Source organism: Helianthus annuus, chromosome 11 (genome assembly GCF_002127325.2).
Source record: "Helianthus annuus cultivar XRQ/B chromosome 11, HanXRQr2.0-SUNRISE, whole genome shotgun sequence".
Taxonomy (NCBI): domain Eukaryota; kingdom Viridiplantae; phylum Streptophyta; class Magnoliopsida; order Asterales; family Asteraceae; genus Helianthus; species Helianthus annuus.
Genome location: NC_035443.2, coordinates 57,575,177 through 57,602,046, shown reverse-complemented (window position 1 = coordinate 57,602,046; position 26,870 = coordinate 57,575,177).

Here is a 26,870-nt window from a genome sequence, read left to right as displayed (position 1 = left end):
CTCTAACTAGTCCGAAAGTCGAGTCAAACGTGCTTAGAAAAAGTCAACAGAAATGCTATTTTGCGATTTCATGCATAACCAGTAATGTAGATGGTGTGTAATCTATTTTAACACTCATAAAACATGATAATAAGTATATTAACTAGTCTAAGCTTGTTTGATCTGACCATTTACTGTTTTGACCCGGTTCGGAGCCGAAAGTCGCAAAACTTTGACTTTTGCTTTGACTTCAGTTCTGACCCGTTAAATTATGATTTAGATATGCCTTAGGACTCTCTTAGGACCAGGTTACATGATGGTATAACCCTCTGTGACCGGTTCGTTGTTTGTCCGAGTCTTTTACACCTTTCCGTTAAATGCTTAAAAGTTGACCGTAACGCCCTTTTTAATTTAAAACGAGAATTTCGGACATGTGAAAGGACCATAACCTTGGTTACTAATTTCTAAGCATGTCCCTAAGATTTCACGTCAATCCGAGGTCCAGAATAGGAGTTATGCTAAATAGCGCAAATTACGGAAACTTTAGTAATTAAATAGCGCAAATAGCATAACGCCTATCTAGACCCAGATTTCGACACCAAACCTTTTACACATTGATGTAAAATAATATTTTGGGATTTTTAAAGATTTTTAATTATTTTTAACCTGCTCATAACCTGCGGTTATGGCAACGGTTCGGTAAATACCGAATATACCCTTTTCAGCCATAACTTGAGTTCTACAAGGTCTTTTGACCCGATTCCAGTTGCTACTGATTTTAAATAATAAATAAAGTATTTTGGACTTTATAAACTGTTCGGGAAACTCAGATTTCCTGTAGAACTCAGAAACCTCTTTTATAATCTTTAAAAAGACCGAAATACCCCTACGGGGCATAAAATGGATTAAAACTCGTTACGGGCATTATGGAAGGTATCCTACTGATACCACAACCTCTGTAAAGCATATTGACTTAGGAAACCAGTGTAGGACTCTTACGGTTACCCGTTGCGCCTTTTGCGCGCACGGTTCGACTTATGTAACTAGTTTACATAAACTAGCCGGAACGGGTCAAACCATATTGTTTTGACCCCAAAATCCAGAGTGTGGTTATTATACCCATATAAAACTAGTCTTCAAACTTGTTGGGTCCAAATCACATTCCATTCTCGGTTTTCGCCTTTCACGTGATTAAACCGTAACTATCCTTTGAAACTGACCGGTCTAAGCTACGGCTAAATTAAAGACCCGTTAGGATTCTAATAGGTTATTTTTAAACCTTCATTGCAGAATAGGAGACCAGTAAAGCTATTTGCAATTTATTCGATTAAGGATCTATACTTGCAAAGGTAAATACTTTTAACTTACTTTCCGTTATACGGGCTTGGGTTACGGTATATAGCATACCGCTTGATCGGGCATCAAATTCTCCACCGTTGAGTGGGTAATTGAATAATTTTGATCGGCCCGTTTAAACAGTCTTGTTACTTAAAAGCCTTTGGGGGGTTAATGACCATGTCCCGGATATCCCTGGCAGCATTTTACGAAATGGCCACGACCTAAGCACGGAGTGTAGGCGTACACTCGTCAGTGCATAAATAGTTGATGTGGTGTGTCTATTGATCTTTAACCCGGACAAGATCCGGGCTACTGAACGCATAAGGAACATGTAATTCGTTAACAAGATTATAAATTTAAATAATTCTCCCAAGTTATAAAAGAGTTTGTGCCTTGTGCATTCAAATCAATTTTAATAAACATTTTACAAAAGTGTCGGTTGAATGTATTTACCAGTGTAAACTGACGTATTTTCCCAAAAAGATTAAATGCAGGTACTAAACGTAATTGGCTGGATATTTCTCCTTAGCATCATAAAGAGTCTCGCAAGCTTAAGATGCCTACGTCTGTTGAACAATACTTATATTTTTTTTGATCCCCTGTGGATACCTTTCGACTATTCGTAATACATTTGATATTACAAACAATGGTTGAAATATAATTATCTTTATGCTTCCGCTGTGCATTCATATATTGTGTGGTTTGACTATATTGTTGCCAACTACGTCATGGTAATCCCCCACCGGGCCCACCAGTGAGACACGTGGAAATCGGGGTGTGACAAAAACAGAACTGTAAGATCCCGATGGTTGGTAATTTCTGACACAAACATGAGCGATACTGATTTTTTTTTCTATCGGCCCTCTTATGGTACGTGGTGTCAAATATGTGGTGGCCCACATAAAGATTTAGAATGTTATTTTCTAAATTAGAAGCCCCACTATATAGACCCATTGTTTTCCTGTAGCCTTAAGAGGGGCGAAAGTAAAAATAATCCCTATCTCTCCCTCGAATGCTCTCAACCAGACCTTTTAGGAGAAATGCTTCTTGATGAACTATTTCAAATGGAAGATCTAATTCTTAATTGGTTAAAAGAACTTAAGATGGATATCATTAATTCATCTCAAGACGATACCCAAATAGAATTATTGTGATCGCATTCGGATAAAAACAACTTCGTTGTTCCCGATATCACCTTTAACTCTAGAGAAGACTTGAGCGATAGTCGTCCCTGTGTCGATTGTGCCGTGAAGGACTCCCCCATCGACTTCGTTGGATGCATACATAGACCTGAGCGATTCGACATACACCTTCTTTAACAAGAGCCGGGAAAGGGTTGGACCTGTCCACCTACATTTAGCATAGGAATCACCCTTACCGATAACCTCTTGCGTTCTCGTCTAAATTTAGAGCAATTAAGGTATCTCAAGCACTTCGGTATTGTTCCATCCAGTAACGAACCACCCAATCCGAATAAATTCCTTGAAAATAGATGAAACTTCATAAGCAGCCTCTCGACACGGGGCCGTGTCCAGGTCAGCACGCCCCCGTGTCCACCAAAAGATTGTCATCTGACCTGTGGTCAGAATACAGACAAAATGTGTCAGGATCTTGTCAGCACACGGGGCCGTGTCCAGCCGACACGGGGCCGTATCCATCGTGCTGTCGTTTTCTATAAATGCAGCCAAGAATCCTGCACATTTGGACCATTCCAGGGACAGAGATCTGGTGGGATCTTCACACATACCATCCTAGGTATTTTCTAAAAGAAGGTTCTCAACAACCATCTTGTCCTTTCCTCTATTGTCCATTTCCTTCTTCTTCATTTTTCTTACCTCAACACCTCCATTAGAGCTTGAGATCACCATGATTCCAAGCTTTATTGTGATAGTTGTTAGGTTTTTGTTCAAGGAATCTTGTTAAAAATAAGTTTTACAACATTGTTTTAAGTTATTTCTGCTAAAAAAATGTTTCAAAAGTTGGAAAAATAATTTGAAACTCCAAGATTCCTTGTTCCAAAAATCTGCAGAAAGGTGAACACGGGGTCGTGCTCATTGAGCACGGGGCCGTGTCCGAGGTTACTGTTTCATTAAAATGAACTCTTTTCGGTTTATTTTCGAAGAATGTTAAGCCAAAACAGTGGAACCTCTTCTGCACATTCCAGAAACAGTAGAAGGGAAAGAGGGTCTTCAATTGAAGCAACTCTCGCATGCTACCTAATGGCATTACGTGAAGCTCTTGATGAGATGACAACGGTAGAGGAGATCCTGATAGACCGTATAAATTATCTTACGGTGGGGTTGGAAAACAATTTCCAAGAAATCAACCTCTTGCACCAGAGGTTGAACATTCTTGTGAAACCTCCCATGGAGCCAATCTTCCCTCAAGAGGATTGTAACTTGCACTTGGAGTTAACATTCCTACCGGATGAGATGACATCTCCACGGAACCTCCTCTTGAAAATTTGCAAGAAATCCCGGTGGAAGTTACAGCCCCTCAAAATGACGATGCAAATGAGCATGCCTTTCTTCTCCCTAGGGAGATAGAAGAGTGGCTCGCCGACGTGTGAAGGACCTATGTCCGGAGAAAGAAGTTCTATAAGCCGCATCCAACCGAGAAAATTATTTTCAGAAATTTTGCTATTAGAATAAACTATAAGCTAGAGCTTCTTTTCGGGTTTAGACTTCTTGTGTTTTCTGACCTATTTATCTAAAATATTAGTTTATTAGGAATATTATGTAACTATCTCTATTTTAATGGAACGATGGTTTTAGTTAAATTGGTGTATGGATGACGTTGTGATGGATAAAACACGCTCGGGATGGTGAAGGATACCAAGGGAAACTTAAACCAGCACCCCATGCACAAAAGCAAAGCCTCCCGAAAGTTTTTCTTCGTTACAGCAAAGTCAACACGGGCCGTGCCCACCAAACACGGCCCCGTGCTCAACAATCTGCAGGAAATCGCCCAGTTCATGTAACTGGATACAGGGCGTGTTCGCTCAACATGCCCCCGTGCCCAGGCTCTGTTTCTTTTTAAAGATTTCTGTTACTGGCAATCTGAACACGGGGTCGTGCCCGGACACCACGGGCCCGTGTCCAGACGCCCAGTAACATTAAAATTTGTTTTTAAACACACTTTTACACATTTAATCAACCTAAAAACTTATTTTTGGGACACATTGAGGACAATGTGTAACTTAAGTATGGGGGATGATAAAACCTTGAATTTTTGCAAGTCCTAATCACAAGCCTTACACAAAACTCTATTGGAACCGCTAATCACCCAAAATTTTTTTTCAAAAATTTTTCATTTTTTTACTTGTCTTGGTTTAATTTGGGAATTACAAGTTTTAAAAAGGGTATATTTTTACAAATTTACAACCGATAGCGTCGTGATAAAAAGAACCAACATAAGAAAATTATGAAACGGCATGACAAATCTAGTTAAAATTTGATTATATACTTGATCACAGGAAAACCCATTCCCACAAAAAGTGAGTTTAAGCCTTTATTGAGCATACAAATACACATCTTTAAACTAAATGCTCATTTTTCGTTTCTTGTGTGAATAGCCGCTTGGTTTCTTAAAACTCTAGAACTTGTCACGACGATTCATTCCCTGTCCTTACCAACTTAAACCCGAGTAAGTAAATGATGGAGGCATTAAGACTAACCCTTTTTATTCCTACACCATTATTTTTCTTTTTTTTTTTACCACCTACCTCAAATCCCCCTAGTTAACCCCTTTGAGCCTAAACCTTTTCATTTCTTAACCCACAAAACAAACAACCTTTTTACCCACCACAACCCTTTTTCATTTTAAACCCTTTATTTTAGTAAAAAGCTCGGTTTTTCACATGACATTCCTTATCCAAAAAAAAATGATGATGAAGCCAAGAAATAAAACAAACAAGTTCATCAAAAATAACGTTGTTTAAAGAATTGCTTCATTAAAATAAAAAGTTATGGAAAAGAAAAATGAAAGTCTTGCGAAAACCGACGCTTTTTACGCCTTTCGCCCTTTTCTACTAACCACTAACCCAACCACCTACCTTTAACCCAAGCCAAACCCTTCCCCAAAGTCCTCTTGACATTTACAAAAGTTTATAGTTAAAAAGGAGGAGGATTGATTGCTTGGCAAGCATATGGTAGAAGTAAGTTCCATGCCGCTCTCGAGTGTTTCACAAAAATACATCTTCGGCTGAGTGTTGAGTAATCTCCCGTGAGGTATGTGAACTTGTATATAAATGGAATTTTAAAGAGGCATGTTATGCCCAAAAAAGTAATTCATCTTATGTAATGCTCTAAATAAATCATGACGAATAGGATTGTAAATAAAATAAAAATAAAACCTAATAAAAATCTTGGAATCCCGACACTCTATGACAAGCCCAAAAACCTTCTCTTCTACCCATTCCATTTGGGAGTGTAAAGCCACATTATAAAGAGTCTTGCTTGAGGACAAGCAAAGATTCAAGTGTGGGGGTATTTGATGTGAGTAAAATGCAACATATAAATTACATCAATTGTGGCATAAAACTAACTCTTTTTAGTACTAATGTTGGAAAAAGTATGCTTTTGTCTTCCTTTTGTATTTTCAGGATTAAATGAGCTCAAATGAACAAAAGAAGCAGAAAGGCAGCTAAATCTAACATAAATACAAGAAAAGGCATAAACATGGCATGCCCGACCCCTTGACAGCATCCTCCCAAGCAAAAACAAGATAAGAGAAGGGTGAACACGCCCCGTGCTCAATGAACACGGGGGCGTGCCCAAGTGTCTGTAGAAAAGACAAAGCTGTAGAAGCTTCTATCACCCACCACGGGGGCGTGCCCAGCGGACACGGGGCCGTGGTCAACTCTAAGATTCGCAGAATCTAGGGAAATCTTGATAGTACAGATACGCTTCAACACACGGGGTCGTGCCCAGCGAACACGGGGGCATGGTCAACTAATGCAGACAAACTGCAATTAATGAAGAAAGAGAAGATGGGTGGACACGTGGCCGTGCCCCATGGACACGTGGCCGTGCCCCATGGACACGGGGTCGTGTTCGGGCTTCTGTGCAGGCTATAAATAGGGGTGCTTGGCTCACTTGCAAATTATCCCTTGGCAAACCACCTCTCTCACCCTTCACCCACACTCCACCACCACCACAACCCACATCCACCACCATCATCCATCATCCGTCATAGAGTGTGTGTAGTAGTCTCGGGATCCAAGATTGATCGTAAATAATCAAAGGTTAAACTAAAGGCGAGTCGGATCCAAGTGATTCATCTTTTCTATCTGTTTTTATTTTATTTTTATTATCAGCATTTTAGTTTTTATTTTCTAGTTTAAAACCTTTTTCTAAATTTTTGATTTGATTAGACGTTGAGGATAAACCAGTATTAAAAGCTCTTGTGTCCTTGGACGACCTCGATATCTTACCAACACTATACTACGCTCACGATGGGTGCACTTGCCCATATGTGTGTTTGGTGTTAGTAAATATCATGTTTTATAAATTTAAAACTTGACTAAAGTGGTTAAAAAGGGCTAATAATATACATAAAACTATATTACACCACACACGAATCACCACCGATAAAGAAATCAAGCCACCCGCTTCTTCCGTTTTCTCACCTTGCCAAACGGGATGAATCCAAAGCCACCTGCTTTGACGGATCCTTTCTACCCGCTTTTCACGCACTACGCCGGTCTCCTTTATCACGAACAAAGCCGATCAAGGCCTTGCAAATCCTGCTGTTGTCACCGGATATATGCCAGTTGCTCAAACCCGCAACTAATAACCGAACAACCCTAAATCATATTTCTTTTATCACCGCTAACAGCTACAAACACCGATGTTCATCATGGTCACCCCCGTCATCTCAACCGGTTCTTACCCGAAACAATGGCTGACCCGAACACCGTCTTCGTCTTCCGCTGTTAAACAACCCTGAAACAACACCTTCTTTTACAACTACACTCCACCGACCGAGACATCCCCCGGTGGCGGAGGCTTCCTCTGATCTTCAAACCCTCTTCCTACGAGCCCTAGGCTCTGATACCAAATGTTGGTTCAGGTCTCACTCCACACACACAACTGACCCACTTGTTTGTATGTAATATGTATGTGTAGTGAAGAAACATATAAATGTGGAAGAGATATCAAAGCTTCTGTTACAAAAGAAGAAAAATGGGTACATTTATTTAATAAACTAAATGGCTTTAAATATCCAACATACATGCGAATAAAAGAAACGAATAAAAAAATATTCTCCCCTAAAAATCGGTACCTCTTATGACCTAATCTTCTACCCACGTGCAGCACACCTCCAATATACACTTTCATGAGAGATATGGTCAAACTAAATATTAATTCTAACTAACTTATAACTATTAAATAAACCAAAATATAAAACAATAAATGCTTCCTAGTTCCAAGTTTGTTGCCATACATACACTCACGTGACCACTTGAAACTCAAGTTTATTTCATGCAAACTTGAACCTTGCATGATCCTTACCCGTGATTGATAACGCACCGACTCGTGTGACCCGCAAACAAACCGAATAACCCAACAGACAGAGGAGGTAACGATGAACGACGGTGTTGATCGGAAAACTCAAACCTGTGAGTTGCAGGTTGAACGGTGGTGGTCACCGGAAGTGATAATGGAGAAGATCGGAGAAACAGGTCGGTGTGCGGAAATCGACAGAGAAGATCAGAGGTCGGAGAAGATGACCGGAGTTGCAGGTTCCGGTGATGATGGTTGTAATAGTGATGACTTGAAACAAATGATAACTCGAAACATCTATAGCTGTACAACTCGAAACCTTTTTCAAAACAATGGTTGCGACTAAAAAATGAATGACTCGAGACCGTTGTCGAAACAATGGTTGCGACTCGAAATCCGGGTTGAGACTCGAGACCGTGGATGATGATTTTGGGTGCGACTCAAAAACGTGGAAGTCAAGACCAAGGTGAAGATGAGTCGAGACCTTGAAAGTTATTGATGAGTCGAGACCGTCGTGAAGTTGTGAAGATGATGGAATGGTTGCGACTTGGAACCGTGATTGCGAGTCAGAACAATGGTGTTGTGAGTCGAGACCGAGATGAAGTGAAGTCGAGACCTTGAAATTGTATTGTGAGTCGAGACCGAGATGAAGTGAAGTCGAGACCTTGAAAGTTGTTGTAGAGATGTTAAAGACTCGAAACCGTGATGAACTCCCTGTTGACTTTCCTTGATGAAACCGTGTTATAGAAGTTTCCAAAAAAATTGATTTGGTAAACCTTTTAAAACTTAAAGGAAATTTCCAAAATATTTAAAATTTTAAAGATTTAACATTAAATTTCCAAACAACTTTTATTCTTCAAAAGCACAACAACTTATAGCAGTTTTAGCATATTTTGAAGAACTTTAAACGATCCAGTACAACTCGAAAATTTGTTAACCTTTGATTTCCTACAAATCTCACACAAAAGTTGAAAGTTTAAGGGAAATTAAATCTTAACAATTTGTACTCCTTTAAATCGAATCAAAACTTGATCAAAAAACGAGCCAAAAGAAATTATCTTCGAAAATCTTGAATTCGTATCAATATCGAACCAAACAACTAAGGTCAAAAGCTCCGATACCAATTGTAGGTCCCCTTGTTCATATGGATAGTAATGAGATTGATAATAAATCAAGGGTGCGGAATCCCCTTGATTAATCTTTGAACACAGAAACAAGAATGACTATGAAGAACACGAAATAAATCACTTTCAATTAGGTCTTCTATTGATTATACAACACAAGGTTAACAATCAATTCAAGACCCACAAGAAATCCCTCAACCACTCTCTGTAGATTTCTCAAAAACTCTGGCTACTAATTAGCTAACCTAAACCCTAATGCATAATGTTGTTTATATACTACAACCATGTTTGCATATTAGGCTTTGCTCTGGGCTAGGCCATTCTCTAAGCCATTACACTAATTAACTTACTGACGAATATGCTAAGCCCATTACAAAATATCCAAAGACTAAATACTTAAACTATTTTAAGCTATTGTCACAGAATATGCACCAACATGTATAAACAATATTTTCTCATGAATGAGCAAATCAGGAAAATTTGTAAACTCATATAATGGTCGTTCAATATGACTAATGATTGTGATCCTGGCTTGTCAGGCGCCTCGCGGTAGAACTCCGCATGTGGAATTTGAGGGTGTGACAGATTGGTATCAGAGCCCATGGTTATAGTGAACTAGGTTTGCATTAGAGAATAGACTTAGTCTATAGCCTTAGACACTGCATTAGTCATGCACCAACATAAACTCTCATACATGACATGCATAGACAGCCACGAGATTTCAATGACATGCTTCATGGAAACTAAAATTCTCACCAGAACCTGTCGATTTGATCGAAACTCTACCAGTATCGAAGGGTAAGCCTTTCAACATCAGCATATAAACGAAACATGAAGAATCCCTCGTACGCTAATACTTTATCCTTTACATTCACCTGTACTTTTTTCCTTAGACCACATTACTCTGTCATGCAGCTAATTCTCATTCTAACTGGAGCTACATCCCAACATATTTAACTTCACAAGTGGATTTCCCAAAAACGGTTCCATCATCTTAGGAACATTGGAAGACAGAGATACAAGCTAATCAACACCCAGGTGAACGCGATGGCCTACACAATAATCTTACCCCTGATATTGCTAGAGTCGTTATTTTATAAGCGAATCTATCCCCTAGCTTTTATACTGGTCAATGCTTACTGTTTAATGTGATAGCTGATTTCAGTTGTCGACGTAGATAAATCTCTCATTCCATTGTCATGGCCACACTACATCTTTGATTCTCTACCCATAAACTCCCAGGAAATTATGCTCTAATTCAAAAGAACCCCACAAACTCACCTTTTGATCCTTATTATGATCATACCATTTTGAAACATATTTTCACGTCCTTGAAATGAAACCTCTTGGCGACGTATGTGATGCTCATAATTCATGCACACGTTTAGTTCAATCTTTCAAACTTGTTTGCATACATGTTCGACTAATTACACACCCAATTTCATGCATGGAAGTTAGTGAATCTATTCTTGTTCACATACGGGCAAGCTCGACGACTGTGGATTATGCTTCGATTGGACACGAGCACTACAAGTTCGACAAACCATTGCTTTTCTACAAAATTCTTATTGCATTAACACCTTCAATGTGAAGCTTCGAACGACCGGTAGCGTGACTCTATTTCTACTTATACCGCTTGTGTGCAACCAACTACACCCTCATCACCGGATTTATTATTTTACTAGTGATTCTAAAACAATTATGTGGAACAGATTGATGATAGTCACGTCTTGGTATGTTCTTCGCGTCTTATCTTGTTCTAGCAAAATGGATATAATAGTTCTTGTCTAACCCTGTTGTACGCTAATTCTCGCTTGTCTAAATCACTCTCTACGAACATTAATTGCGGTGCAACGGGCCATACTTAAGTTCATCAAGTGCAGGAGCATAAAATAAAATTTCTACTTCCATGAGGTATGCCGTGGTCACCACCCTTTTCCGTTGAAAGCACCATACTTATGTATAGCTTCATTGACCTCTTTGTTTAGTACCTGTTGTCACACCCCGACCACGTAAAACAACAAATCACGGCGGAATCGTCGGGGAGTGTTGTAACAGAATCATTGTTTCAAAACACATGGAAATTTGAATTTCGTTTTATTAAACATTAAACATTTACATCATCTTGAAATCTAAACAAGTTAAACATAGTCTATCATTGTTATTAAGTCACTAAGGCCTCGTCCAATCCTATGTGAGCATGCATCCTAACAATCAACATCATTCAACAACACCTGAAACATATGTAAAAAACAAAGTCAGCAAAGAAATGCTGGCGAGCACATAGGTTTATGAGAGTGTCAGATTCATGGCTAGTTTACATGTTGCAATACTTAATTAAAAACCTTGTTTTGAAAAGTATAGTATTGCGACATAATTAACCATCTCAAATCAAGTTGGTTATAATTTATAAAATCTCGTGTAGGATCGATTTCGGACCCGAACGAGTCGTTCAAAAGAGTTCTCGGATCAAATCAGAGGCGGAATACAAAGATTTGATCTTCGTTCAGCTTGTTATACACTTTAACGGTCTCTTTTATTGATTAACGTGACGATACAATGGCTGGAGACAATTTGGCAGCACCTCGGTACAATATCCTGATTCCCCACCAAATGACAATATCACTACCCTATTTATAATGTTTCTGATTCCCCACGAAAGTGCAACTTTCTGATTCCCCACGAAATGACAATTTTCTAATTCCCCACGAAAATGTCATGTCCATTCCGTGGGAAATCAACATTTCGTGCCCTAATCTAAACAATTCTATACAAGACTCGATACAAGACGAAGACGACAGACGGATGCACCAACAAACTCCCCCTCGGATGTTGACGGAGTCTTCAGTGTCGAGTCTTCGCACTTTCAGTCTTTATCAGCCTTTGGGCTTCTTTTCTTTGAAATGTTTGACGCTGTAAGTATCCTTCAATCTTTATCGTCTCTTTTCACTATCATCAACAAACTCTTTTTCTCGGATGTTGACATCTACAAATTCAGTAGCATCAACATATACTCCCTCTCAAATTAGCAAGAATAATCTCTGGATCAGAACCTAGCTCTTTGTCATTCAGACTCCGCCTCTCAATCAGCTGGGATCGCAGTCTGGCTTTCACAGGTTCAGATTCCATTCCAAGATTGTGACCTGACTCTCCTCCAGCTCAGGTTATCTGCACAATCTCTACCTCAAACATAAGTTTTTACAAACAAGCTTTAACTCACTCAGACACTACTTGTAACAATCATAAAATGATTTAACATTTAATATCTGATGAACCACTTGTAAGAATATATCGTTTCCAAAAACTTTTGATGACCACTTGTATGATATAAACTCTTAAAACACACTCTCCCAAACCAAATGTCGTCATGTTTAGCACTTGGAATTTTGAAAATCAGCTTTTCAACACCAGTTGTCGAAAATCTTTTTGAATTTTTTTCAAAATTTATGCTAAAACACACCGAAAATCCTTTTGGAATTTTGTGAAATAACCAAAATGAAATGCAGTAAAGAAATATTTACATACAATATTTTTGTGAGTTTGTGTAAGAGGATCATATCAGTTTCTGAGACAAATCACCAACACCGTTAAGCTATAAACATTTTAAGTTCTAAAGAATTCACCTAGATTGTCAGTATACTGATCCACTTAAATTTTCACACAAAGTTCAACTGATCCGAGATACGATATTAATGTCTTAAGAACTTAAACTTATCCGTGTGTCCCACTACTTGAATATACTCCCGTATCCAGATCCCAATATTCAGTCTTACAGGTGAGTATACCTAGATGATATCTGTAAGGGGTTAGATGCGAAACCGTGAGAGCTCAGGTCAGAACTTCCGTTCAGCAGAGAGATGACGGCTCGACTTTAGGTGTGTCCCCTTTAGAGGATCTTTTGTTTCAACAGCAATGACTAGCAATTTTATTGTTTCATCAATTTGCTGAGGGCTGCGCTTTTTCAAGCATTTGCGGAAAGTATTATACGGGGACTAGGTCAGTATTTCCATACAGCAAAAGTCCCGGGATAATACCCCAGATATCACTAAGCATAAAGACCTAGTATCTCAGAAAGAGGGACCTTTCAAAGAAGATTTCGGGGGTTACCCATATATCCAAGAAGTTGTTACCCACGAACTAAGCAAGTTTGAATTTTTAGGTTTATATCTCGTCACAATCTACTAAATGTGCAAAACCTACTGGCATATCCGCAGTGAGATTGTTTATCACATTTTAACTTTCCATTTCTTTAGCATGTTGTGACAGTCCACTGATGTACTATCATTTCCTCTTTTTCACAACAAAACTCATTTTTGATTTTATCATGTTTTTGACATTTTCAAATTTTCTATCTATTTTTTTTTTAAATTTCCTCCCCTAAAATCAAAATATATTTCAATTTTGATTTTCTGGGAAAATTTGAAATTAAACTGTACAAAGTTGACAAACTGATGAGAATCACTTCAAATCTCCATCCACCTGGCGTAAACAATCAGAACTCCCCCTCACAACAAACTATTTTCCCATTGTGATTTCAAAACACTTAAGTTTGTTTTAATCAAAATGGTTTTTCCAGAAAAATTAGTTTGTTTACCAATCATTTGTAGGTTCGGGGTCATTTCATCACCTTGTTCTCTTAATCACATGCAAAGATTTATCGTTTTCTGATTTTACCATAAAAACCACTTGTAGAAAATCAAGTACAACTTAATGTCCCTGATTTACCACATGTATGACGAAAAATCACCAGAGTGAAATTTCTCAAGAAAAGTGCCGATTCATGTTCCACGCTTACCAACCTGGGAACTCCGGCAAGTCAGGTTTTTCATTTGAACAGATTCACCCAAGCCTGACGGTCCTTGGGTGATTTTGAATCCTTGTTCAACAATGGTGGAAAATTTGCATCATCCATTGTTAAATTAGAATTCTCAACTTTTACCTCAACACATGGCTCTTCTGGCTTTACCACACCAGATTCATTGCCTGAATGTGGCTTGTCTGACTTTGATGAGTCAGATTCATCGCCGACATGTGGCTCCTTTGTTTTCACAGAAACAGATTCATCGCCAGTAACTTTCTTCTTCTTCTTTCTCTCTTCTGTCCTCAGATTTGTATCTGATGAATTCATCTTGCTTGACTTTGCAGTCGAGGAAAGTGATTCATCAGAACTCTTATTTTTACCAACAGATGAACCCGAGGACAAAATCTTCTCCAGATACTCTCTCGCCTTCTTCCTCTTTTTCCACAGTCTGTCTTTCTACCCCTGAGAAAGTTTCACTTTCTTTTCTTGAACTTTAGGTTCTTGAACCTTCTGTTCTTTGGGCTTGACATTGGCTGCTTTCTTTGCCAATTTTTGAGAATTGTCCCTCAATCTGTCATTCGATCTCCTTGGGCAATCTCTGGCAATGTGACCTATGATGTTGCAGTTAAAGCATCTCCTCATCTCATAACTCCAACCCTAGCAGTTAACCGCAATGTGTCCTTGATAACCGCATCGGTAACACACTCTGTTATCGTACCAATCACCATTTTCAGCCCAAACATTCAGATCAAAGCACTGTTTGGCTTGGTGATACTCCTTTCTTCTCTTGTTTGCTGGATTTGGCTTTTGAGCACTGTGGTCCGACCTGCACCACTTATTACCAACTTTTTGTGAGATTTGATTTTCAAATTTTTGTGATTTTTTATAATGATTGGATGACTGAACTAATGAGCTTTTATTGTAATTTTGAAGATTTTTCAGCTTTTTAACATTTTGTTTTTGTTCCACATTCTTCTTTACAGGTTTGGCGTTGAGCATTCACCTTTTTCAGTAGAATGTAAAACAGTTTCTTGAAACTTTTCTTTTAATTTCAAAAATATTTTCTTTTTCTCATTTTCATCATCCAGTTTTATCATCACAATCCTCAATTATGACTTTGTCATAATTTGTGACATTGTCACTTATTGGAACAGCATTGATCGGTTCTGGACAAACATATGATGCAGAAGTCACAAAACCTTTCAATTTCTTTTCAAGTTCATCAATTTTGTTCCTTGAATTCTCAGCTTCTTTTTCAAGCTGAGATATTCTCTCAAAATGAGACTTGATTGTTTTTTCATTTTCAATTTTAATGTTTTCAAGAACAGATTTTTCATTTTCCAAAACTTTTAACTGTTCTTGAAATTTTGTTTTATTTGCTTTTAAATTTTTGTTCTCCAGTTTTATCCCGAAATCTTCATTTTCTAAAGATTTCTTTTTGCTTTCAGAATCTTTTTCTTTTTCTTTTAAAAATTTGTTTTCCAACGTCAAACTCTCCACATCCTTCAAGAGTTTGACATTGACTGACTCAAATTTATCACATTTTGAGCACTTCTTGGTCATCTTTACAGCTTCAGCTTTCTTCTCAACTTTGATAGCTGAAATATCTTTAACCTGCTCTTCTACTTCTTGAACAGTTTCCTTAGATTTGAAATCAGTTGCTGCTTTACTCTTCTCTCTTGAATCAGACTTCAATTTTCTAATCTTTTGGAATTCAAGTTCTTGAGCTTGAATCAGACTTCAATTTTCAAATCTATACAACTTAGCATACCTCTCGATCAAATCTTTTGTAGACTCTCCCTTGATACCTGTAAAACTATCAAACTTGTTCAGTGCAATATAAAACTCAGAACCCATGTTTCGGTAATGAAAAATTCACAACAACATATTTTCAAACAATACAAAAATTCACACAATCAGATGACTATCCGATTGAATAACAAAGATCAGGCGACAACGGATCGGGTGTGGATTCGCTCGGGCGGGTATCCGATACTTGACAAATCACCTCGGATTACCTGCAAACAAACAAATAAATGATCAGTTCAAAACAGATTAAATACGTAACAGTATGTAATATTATTCATATTGTAAAACATCTCGTAAAAACTCGTTAATAAAACTCGTATGGTTTATATTATTCAGAAAACATCATTGTGTGACATCGTTTCAGAATCGTTTACCTAAGTGAACTAAATAACGCCACGGTATGTAATATGATGAAAACACTTATATATAAGATGTACCAGCGGCGTATCTACCATGTTTTCATCACATTACACCCGCCCCGTTATCTACACACTAACCAAAAACCAATCGTTTACCCAAATCGTTTAACTCGTTAAAAATTGCTTCAGTGGTTTAAATCATTCTCGTTTTAAATTGTGAAAACTACTTTTGGTTATCTCGTTAATAACATCCAAACCTTCGTGACTCGACTATCTCGAAACTCGCATTAATAAACCACCAAAGGGTAAATTAACAATAACAGATTCAGTCGTTACCCACCTAACCGACACATAACCATGGGTGCAGTCTGATAACGGGATTTGTCAGATCCTATGGTACCATAACCTAATACTGGTCGGTTCGGCCAAAACTAATGAATGTTATTCGTTATGTAAACACAACCAACAAGTTTATCCACATTATCGAAATCGTAATTAATTTAATATAAACCATTTTAATCATTTTCGAAACCATCGTTAAAAACATCGAAATCATACACATATGAATCACCCCAAAACAATCGAAAACAGTAAAATAGGGGAACTATGTACTCACTTGAGAATGCATAGAAGTCTTGAATAACTACCAAGCAAAGCTAGAGGGATCACGGAAATCAATCGGCACCTAATATAAGTAACTACGTAAATAAACCGGGCCTAAATCGGAAGATCGGATAGGATGAGGTTTCGTAAACCAAATGAGTATTGGAAATCATATGATATGATTTAACAAAGCCTACATACTAAATCGAAACCTAACCTAAGTGTTTACGACCCATTACGACTCGTTTAGGTAGCTTGCGCTACTTCAACGCGTCGCTCGCGTAAAACGCATTCGGACCGCCTAACTAGTCCTATGACAAGTTTTATATGCCTTAAAATGTCTAATAATGTTACCTAATCAGTTTAAATATAAAAATTTAGGTTACATATGCTTAAAATATATTTATGCGTAAAAAGGGCATTTTGGTCATTTTCCTAAGGCATATAAATTACCTATCATATAACTAACTAAACGACGTGACCATAAGGTATAACCTTGGAAGGTTATTCCCTATACAACTATGATCACAAAATATGTTTGGTCGTATCCTAATGAACCACCAAACGGGTCGGGTTCGAAAGTCTAAGCGGTTGTTTAGACCGCTTATCTTACGTCCCTATATAAGCACTAAACTAAAAGTGACGAGTTAAACATGTTAAAACATGTTTAACGAAGTTAGAAAACAATTTTGATATCAAAACAAAAGGTTTTGATACCTAAGAATAGTTTGGTTGCAAAATACGCATGAATAGGCATTTTTACCGAAACTATGACTCGTCGCTACACCTAATCAACGTGGTAATCAGTAGGTTTAGTCACAAGGGACTATAAGCATCGTGATTACGCTCACGTTGCAAAGTTCAAATGAACTTTGTGTTGAGCATAACCTGGTCAAAGTAGAAAGTCAAACACAGTTTGACTTTCATGCTTAAAAACGCATAAAAGCATGAAAGAAACTTACAAAGGGTCCAAGCTAGGAAGAACTTAATCTAAATACTCAGGTATGAAGCATAATGCTTCAACTTAGAGCATAAAATCAGATCAAGGTGTGAGGAAAATGGAATGAGAGCTTGGGTATTTATAGATTTCGGAGAACCGTTAGGAACGTTTCTCGCATTTCGTGCCTTGATCTTGACCCTCCATGTGGGCACAAGGTATTGCAATACAAGGGGACATGAAATACCATCAAATTTTAGCCCATAGAATGCAAAACTTGGGGTTAAAAACCATTAAAACATAAAAATTGGACCAGATACAATGAATCTGGTCATTTGGGCACTTTTTGACGCTTTTAGTCCCTGTTGAACAATAAGTTTATTTTTGCGCACCAAAATACCTCAAAACCTATTTCTAAGCTATGTAAAGTATATTTAGGGCATGTTTAACTTATGATCAAGTTCCGGAACGTTGGTTACTATACAAATCGGTATAGTTTCACAGTTTGACACAAATAGTCCCTGCGATCGAACAAACTTGATTTCGACACACCAAACCATCCAAAACTTATTTCTAAGTTATGTAAAGATTATTTAAGGTATGTTAAGCCTATGTCACTACCCCGGAGTGTTTGTCGCGTTAAACTGATTACGTTTACGCATCAGTTTGCGTATAACTTTCCAAAAAGCGATTTAGAGCTCGAAATCGAACATGAATTGATATGTGCAAATGATACACATATTTAAACAAATCCCAAGAATGAAACACAATATTTAATTGGTTAGGCATTTTTTATGGCCATGGAGGCACAGATGTCATAGTTTCCCCTACTTCAGGAAATTTCGTCCCGAAATTTGTTTAGAGGAAACTTGTGAGAGCTCAAAACATGAAGTCGAAAAGATAAAACAATACTGGTTAGGGTTCTGAACTTCTAGTAACTTTAAATAACCCCATGCTTACAATGTAAGAGGGACACTTATATACAAGTATATGAAGCGTCGTTGGTGCGTCCACCGTACCTCCATTACATTGTTCACATTTCGTTATTGTTGCCACTATAGGTTCTTACACATGATAAATCTTACTGGGGTTCCTGTGCACTGAATTTCATAATTATGTACGCATCCATAATTACGTAATTCCTTGCATAGTCCGCACAATGCATTTTATAATGTGTAGGGGAAAACCAAATGAACAAACCTGTGATGAGTGTGACTAGATCACCCTAGGGTCCCTTTAACTAAATCAATAAATGATTTCTTTAAATAGACCACCAAGGAGTCTTTTCAGTTATATCATCACATGTCATTCTTAACCAGATTCTGAATCAATCTTTTTAACTAGACCACTCAAAGGATCCCTTTTGAATCATGGAATGGTACTATATAACCCAAGGGTCCTAACTACCACGTAGAAGCCCATTAAGAATTTAAGGTAGTACCTTTTGAATATCCTACTATGAATCCCTCATATGAAGATATGGAAGATTCTACGAGGATTTGGATAACGAAAATCGGATCACACAATAACATAAAAGAGAACACATAAACACATAATCACATAATTGTTTAACTTGACCTTTAATTTGTTATCTTTAGACATGGTATTTAAAGCATACCAGGAATCCAATCCGTGGACTTCACTTGGTACTTTAAACATTTTCAAGAATCTAACTATGAAGATAGGAAGATCTTAATAGGAATTCGGCTTGTCCTTATTGAATTGTAATGTACGTATTAAAGAGTATAAAGAATCCAAATCAAGGGCTCCGATTTGAGCGATAATCATCCACAAGGATCTAATTGTGAAGATAAGAAGATCCTATATGGATTTTGGAATTCGAATAGAAGGAGGTGCTACGAAACCTTGCACTAGACATGCTTAAGTCGATACACGAGGTGGAATGCTCATGAAGTTGAGGTGCTAGATATGCCATGGCGGCATATGAAGCAGAATTTGGAGGTTGGGTAATACGAGCAGAATGCTTTTTGAAAACTATGCATGGGGTTCTTTAGAAATGTGCTTAATGATTATTGAAACCTTAGGTAATGCTTTTGAAATCATGCGGTAGATATATTAGCTAAATATGTTTATAAAAATCATGTGGGATGAATTTTGAAATTATGTATAAGGTTTTTGAAAACATGAATAATGCTTTTCGAAATCATGCACTTGATATACTAAGTAAATATACTGTGTTAAAATAGTTTTCAAACTATATGAAATATTTTGATATCATGAAAGTTGTTTTGAAAACTTATACTATGTATATTGTTATGAAAAACCAGAATGAAATGAAATGATATGAGATTGAAGAAAGGTATCCTTGGTTATCTAACCAAAGATTTAAAGTGATTACTCAAGATATCACTTTTTTTTGTACTTCGTTTCTTAGAATGAAACGAGCACTTAGAATTTTTGAGGAAATCATGAGCGATCATATGAACGAGAGAATTACAAATATGGTTCTTTGGTGTAGGTATCGTAGGGGTATGCCATACACACATTTAACTATACTTGTACATCAGAATTGCAAACAACGATTTTATTTATCAACAAAACCGATTGTTTTCAGAGTTCAAGAAAAATAAAATAAACTAAAGCATAAGATTCAGATTATTCAAAGCGGCAGCTTCTTCTAATCAGCCAAATGCTCATCCGTGGGTCAGATTTGCATTGACAAACTTTGGTCATTTGTTCCTAAAATGACCCATCTCGTCGCAGATGTAGCAAGTACCAGGCGGAAAACGAGTTCGTGCTAGATTTGCTTGAGCAGCAGTAGGATCTGCAACAGTTTTATTTTGGATCGCAAAACGGCATGTTTTGACCAAATGTCCCCATCGTCCACAGTGGGTACATTTGAAACATGGTGTTTGAACTGGATGATGACCATTGCATTGATTGCACAAGGGAGCAGTTCCCAAGTACGGCTTCTTGGCTGGTGGTGCTGCCACTTGGCTAGGTTCTGCTTGATTTGGTGCCACGGCTGCGGGATCCTTTGAAGCGTTACGTTTCTTCGATTTTGGTGAAGGCTTGGCTTCTGCTTCCTGTGGTGATTCTTGGGTAGCTTCATCTTGGAGACGAGACATGGCAATAGCTAATTCAACAGTCTTCAGGATTACTTCGCCTATTTGCTCGGCAAATTTGGTAGCCTGCTCGTACATCTGAGTGTCGTGGCGATGAGGAGACATCTTAAAGGAAAAGAAAGACATAGGAGAAAACAAGTGAAATGTTATCGGTTAATCAAAACAGAATGATAACGCATAAAAATTGAGATCATTTGTTTGTTACCTAAGGCAAACAAATGAGATGGTGACTAATCAAAGTAAGCGGGTCATATTAATATATCGCGAAGACATGCTTTAGCCTATAAGTGGACACTCACCCCAAGATGTTCCCAGGTAAGAGTGACTGGTCCCATTATGTGGATTTGTATGAACACTCTAGCCTTAGACAGAAAACTCAGAGTACAGGCATCCACTCTTCCAGATTGCACGTGTTCACATTATAAGACCCATACTTTGACGAGATTTTGGAAACTTAGAGGGTTCAAAACCTTATAATAAATCATCCTAGAACAGATGATTGGTTTTCAAAGCGGATTTGAAATTTGTGTTCTTGTTGTGGTTGTCACCTAAGGATAAGTGACGGTATTGTTTTAAGATCTAAACACAAGAATCTTGTGTTAGGGTCCTAGGAAGGTTATAGACTAGGTCAAAGAATTACTAATAACCTAATTCCCTACATCCATGAGCTCTGATACCAACTTTTCTGTCACACCCCGACCGCATAAAACAACAAATCGCGGCGGAATCATCGGGGAGTGTTGTAACAGAATCATTATTTCAAAACACACAGAAATTTGAGGTTTCGTTTTATTAAACATTAAACATTTACATCATCTTGAAATCTAAACAATTTAAACATAGTCTATCATTGTTATTAAGTCACTAAGGCCTCGTCCAATCCTATGTGAGCATGCATCCTAGCAATCAACATCATTCAACAACACCTGAAACATATGTAAAAACAAAGTCAGCAAAGAAATGCTGGCGAGCTAATAGGTTTATGAGAGTGTCGGATTCATGGCTAGTTTACATGTTGCAATACTTAATTAAAAACCTTGTTTTGAAAAGTATAGTATTGCGACATAATTAACCATCTCAAATAAAGTTGGTTATAATTTATAAAATCTCGTAGCCATGATTCTTAACCCAAAACATTTATTTAATTAAATCATATTGTAAAACATCTCGTAAAAACTCGTTAATAAAACTCGTATGGTTTATATTATTCAGAAAACATCATTGTGTTACATCGTTTTAGAATCGTTTACCCAAGTGAACTAAATAACGCCACGGTATGTAATATGATGAAAACACTTATATATAAGAAGTACCAGCGGCGTATCTACCATGTTTTCATCACATTACACCCATCCCGTTATCTACACACTAACCAAAAACCAATCGTTTAACTCGTTAAAAATCGCTTCAGTCGTTTAAATCATTCTCGTTTTAAATTGTGAAAACTACTTTTGGTCGTCTCGCTAATAACATCCAAACCTTCGTGACTCGACTATCTCGAAACTCGTATTAATAAACCACCAAAGGGTAAATTAACAATCACAGATTCAGTCGTTACCCACCTAACCCACACATAACCATGGGTGCAGTCTGATAATGGGATTTGTCAGATCCTGTGGTACCATAACCTAATACTGGTCGGTTCTGCCAAAACTAATGAATGTTATTCGTTATGTAATTACAACCAACAAGTTTATCCATATTATCGAAATCGTTATTAATTTAATATAAACTATTTTAATCATTTTCGAAACAATCGTTAAAAACATCGAAATCATTTAACACATATGAATCACCCCAAAACACTTGAGAATGCTTAGAAGTCTTGACTAACTACCAAGCAAAGCTAGAGGGATCACGGAAATCAATATACACCTAATATAAGTAACTACATAAATAAACCGGACCTAAATAGGAAGATCGGATAGGATGAGGTTTCGTAAACCAAATGAGTATTGGAACTCATATGATATGGTTTAACAAAGCCTACATACTAAATCGAAACCTAACCTAAGTGCTTACGACCCATTACGACTCTTTTAGGACCGCCTAACTAGTCCTATGACAAGGTTTATATGTCTTAACATGTCTAATAATGTTACCTAATCAGTTTAGATATAAAAATTTAGGTTGCATATGCTTAAAATGAATTTATGCGTAAAAAGGGCATTTTGGTCATTTTCCAAAGGCATATAAATTACCTATCATACAACTAACTAAACGAAGTTACCATAAGGTATAACCTCAGAAGGTTATTCCCTATACAACTATGATCACAAAATATATTTGATCGGATCCTAATGAACCACCAAACGGGTCAGGTTCGAAAGTCTAAGCGGTTGTTTAGACCGCTTATCTTACGTCCCTATATAAGCACTAAACTAAAAGTGGCGAGTTAAACATGTTAAAACATGTTTAACGAAGTTAGAAAACAAGTTTGATACGAAACAAAAGGTTTTGATTGCAAAATACGAAACAAGTTTGATACGAAACAAGTTTGATACGAAACAAGTTTGGTTGCAAAATACGCATGAATACGCATTTTGACCGAAACTATGACTCGTCACTACACCTAATCAACGTGGTAATCAGTTGGTATAGTCACAACGGACTATAACCATCATGATTACGCTCACGTTGCAAAGTTCAAACGAACTTTGTGTTGACCATAACCTGGTCAAAGCAGAAAGTCAAACACAGTTTGACTTTCGTGCTTAAAAACGCATAAAAGCATGAAAGAAACTTACAAAGGGTCCAAGCTAGGAAGAACTTGATCTAAATACTCATGTATGAAGCATAAAGATTCAACTTAGAGCATAAAATCAGATCAAGTTGTGAGGAAAATGGAATAAGAGCTTGGGTATTTATAGATTTCGGAGAACCGTTAGGATCGTTTCTCGCATTTCGTGCCTTGATCTTGACCCTCCATGTGGGCACATGGTATTGCAATACAAGGGGGCATGAAATACCATAAAATTTTAGCCCATAGAATGCAAAAATTGGGGTTAAAAAGCATTAAAACATAAAAATTAGACTAGATACAATGAATCTGGTCATTTGGGCACTTTTTGACGCTTTTAGTCCCTGTTGATCAATAAGTTTATTTTTGCGCACCAAAACACCTCAAAGCCTATTTCTAAGCTATGTAAAGTATATTTAGGGCATGTTTAACTTATGATCAAGTTCCGGAATGTTCGTTACTATACAAAACGGTATAGTTTCGCAGTTTGACGCAAATAGTCCCTACGATCGAACAAACTTGATTTCGACACACCAAACCATCCAAAACTTATTTCTACATTATGTAAAGGTTATTTAAGGTATGTTAAGCCTATGTCACTATCCTAGAGTGTTTGTCGCGTTAAACTGATTATGTTTACGCATCAGTTTGCGTATAACTTTCTAGAAAGCGATTTAGAGCTCGAAATCGAACAAGAATTGATATGTGCAAATGATACACATATTTAAACAAATCCCAAGTATGAAACACAATATTTCATTGGTTAGTCATTGTTTGATGGCCGTGGAGGCACAGATGTCACACCTGTTCCTCATTAATCGATCAGTATCACCCGGAAACCTCCCTTTCCTTCTGTATGAACGCGTCAAGACGCTACCATTTCGAGATAAAGGGGCATAATGCCTGACTTTTTGTCACACCCCGACCACGTATAACAACAAACCGCGGCGGAAACGTCGGGGAGTCGAGTAACAGAATTATTGTTTCACAACCATGGTATTTAAAGTTATGTTTTATTTATAAACAAAGGGGTTACATTGTCTTAAAGCAGAAGAAACAAAGAGTACATAACAAAGTTAAACTATTCTATCTTCATTTTATGTCACTAAGGCACAGGTCCGCCTAAGTGTATCTTCATCATTCCTACGCATCAGCTCCTGAAAACACATGTGAAAATAGGTACGTCAGCATAAAAATGCCTGTGAGATACATAGGTTTATTGATTTAGGATTCATGACTTGTATTTGAAAGAATTGTTTTATAAAAGTTAGTCATGAATCTTGAAATATGTTTTCTTTTATACAAAAAGTGATAAGAAAATCAGATGATATATAAAAGAAAGATATATGTTTAATTGTATAACCAAGTAAAATGGGTTTGTATAAAATTAGTTTTTTTTGTAAAACAATGTTGTTGTGAAGATGTGTTACTTGTGTAAAATGTTAATATGTCTAAATTAAAATGGTTTAAATAACGCTACGATATGTAATATCATAAAAGCACTTATATATAGGAAGTACCAGCGGCGTATCCACCATGCTTTTATCATATTACACATGTCTCGTTATTTAAATCACTTCCCCAAACAAACCATCAAAATGTCTTGTTTAAACCAATGTCAAAATGTTTATGTGTAAACAATGTCTATTGTCAAATGTAAATCATGTAAAGTGTAAACAAATGTCATGTATGGTAAGTAAAAAGTGAATACTTAAACCATATGTAAAAATGCACAAAATAAAGTATTTGAATAAATCAAAAGTTATGTTTTGTAAAATAAATGCATGCTCTGCTGATACAAACATCTATACGGTATTGTTAAAACGCATACATTCAAGCCTTGCGACTGTGGCGACAAACCCTTAAACAAATTAAAGGTTTATATAAATTATGTATATCGGATTCAGTCATTTCCTACTTCCAAACAAACCTAGGAAGCCAGAAATGGGAGTTGTCAATTCCTATGGTACCACTACTTACTACCGGGCGGCATGGCCAATGTTAATGAACGTACTTTTGTCCCGTTAAACAAACCAAATGTAAGCATGTTATGTGAAAACATTGTACTAAGTATGCAAAAATGAACATACATAGCATGAATATGATGTAAATCAATGTGTACATATGCTAAAATGAACATATGGAACATATGAAACAAATGTGTTTATGAAATCAATGTACTGGCATGTTAATAAAACATACATAGCAAAAACATGGAAGAAATCATGTACTATATGTGTACTAATGAATATAGCAAGTATATGATATGAAAACTTGAAAAGCACGAAAGTAACAAGTAAGCACATGTGTTTCACCCCAAAATGTTTGAAAATAGTAAAAGAGGGGTCTATTTACTCACTTGAGATTGCTCAATAGTCTTTGAATAACAACCAAGCAAATGCTAGAAAGATCACGGAATCAATCTGCACCTCATATAGGTAACTACGTTAATAAACCGGACCTAAATCGGAGGATCGGATAGAATGAGGTTTCGTAAACCAAATGAGTATAGGAACTCATGTAATATGGTTTAACAAAGCCTACATTCTCGGAACTTATCCTAATTGCTTACGACCCATTACGGCCCGTTTAGGTAGCTTACGCTACGTTAACGCGCCGTTCGCGTAAAACGCGTCCGGACCGCCTAACTAGTCCTATGACAAGTAATATATGCCTTAACATGTCTAATAATGTTGCCTAATCAGTTTAGATGTCAAAATTTAGGTTACATATGCTTAAAATGAATTTATGCGTAAAAAGGGCATTTTGGTCATTTTCCTAAGGCATATAAACTACCTATCATACAACTAACTAAACATAGTGACCATAAGGTCTAACCTCGGAAGGTTATTACCTATACAACTATGGTCACAAAATGTGTTTGGTCGGATCCTAATGATTGACCAAACGGGTCGGGTTTGAAAGTCTAAGCGGTTGTTTAGACCGCTTATCTTACGACCCTATATAAGCACTAAACTAAAAGTGACGAGTTAAACATGTTAAAACATGCTTAACGAAGTTAGAAAACAAGTTTGATATCAAAACAAAGGGTTTTGATACCCAAAAATAGTTTGGTTGCAAAATACGCATAAACGCGTATTTTGACCGAAACTATGACTCGTCACTATGCCTAAATAACGTGGTAATCAGTAGGTATAGTCACAAGGGACTATAACCATCGTGATTACGCTCACATTGCGAAGTTTAAAAGAACTTTGTGTTGACCATAAACTGGTTAAAGCAAAAAGTCAAACACAGTTTGACTTCCGTGCTTGAAAACGTATAAAAGCATGAAAGAAACTTACAAGAGGTCCAAGCGATGAGGATTTGATCTTAAAATTCTCAGGTATGAAGGTTTTTAAGCTTCAACTTAGAGAAATCAGATCAAAGTGTGAGCTTGGAATGAAAATCATGTCGATTTATATAGTTTTTGGGCCACCGTTAAGATCATTCCTCGTTAAACAAGCTTCGATCTGAGCCGTACAAGTGTGCCCGTAGTTTTAGAATACCATGGGTGCCCAAAACCAACCCATAGACTTGATAAAAACCATTTGTAAACATGGGGAACAGCTGGAAATAGCTGGAAAC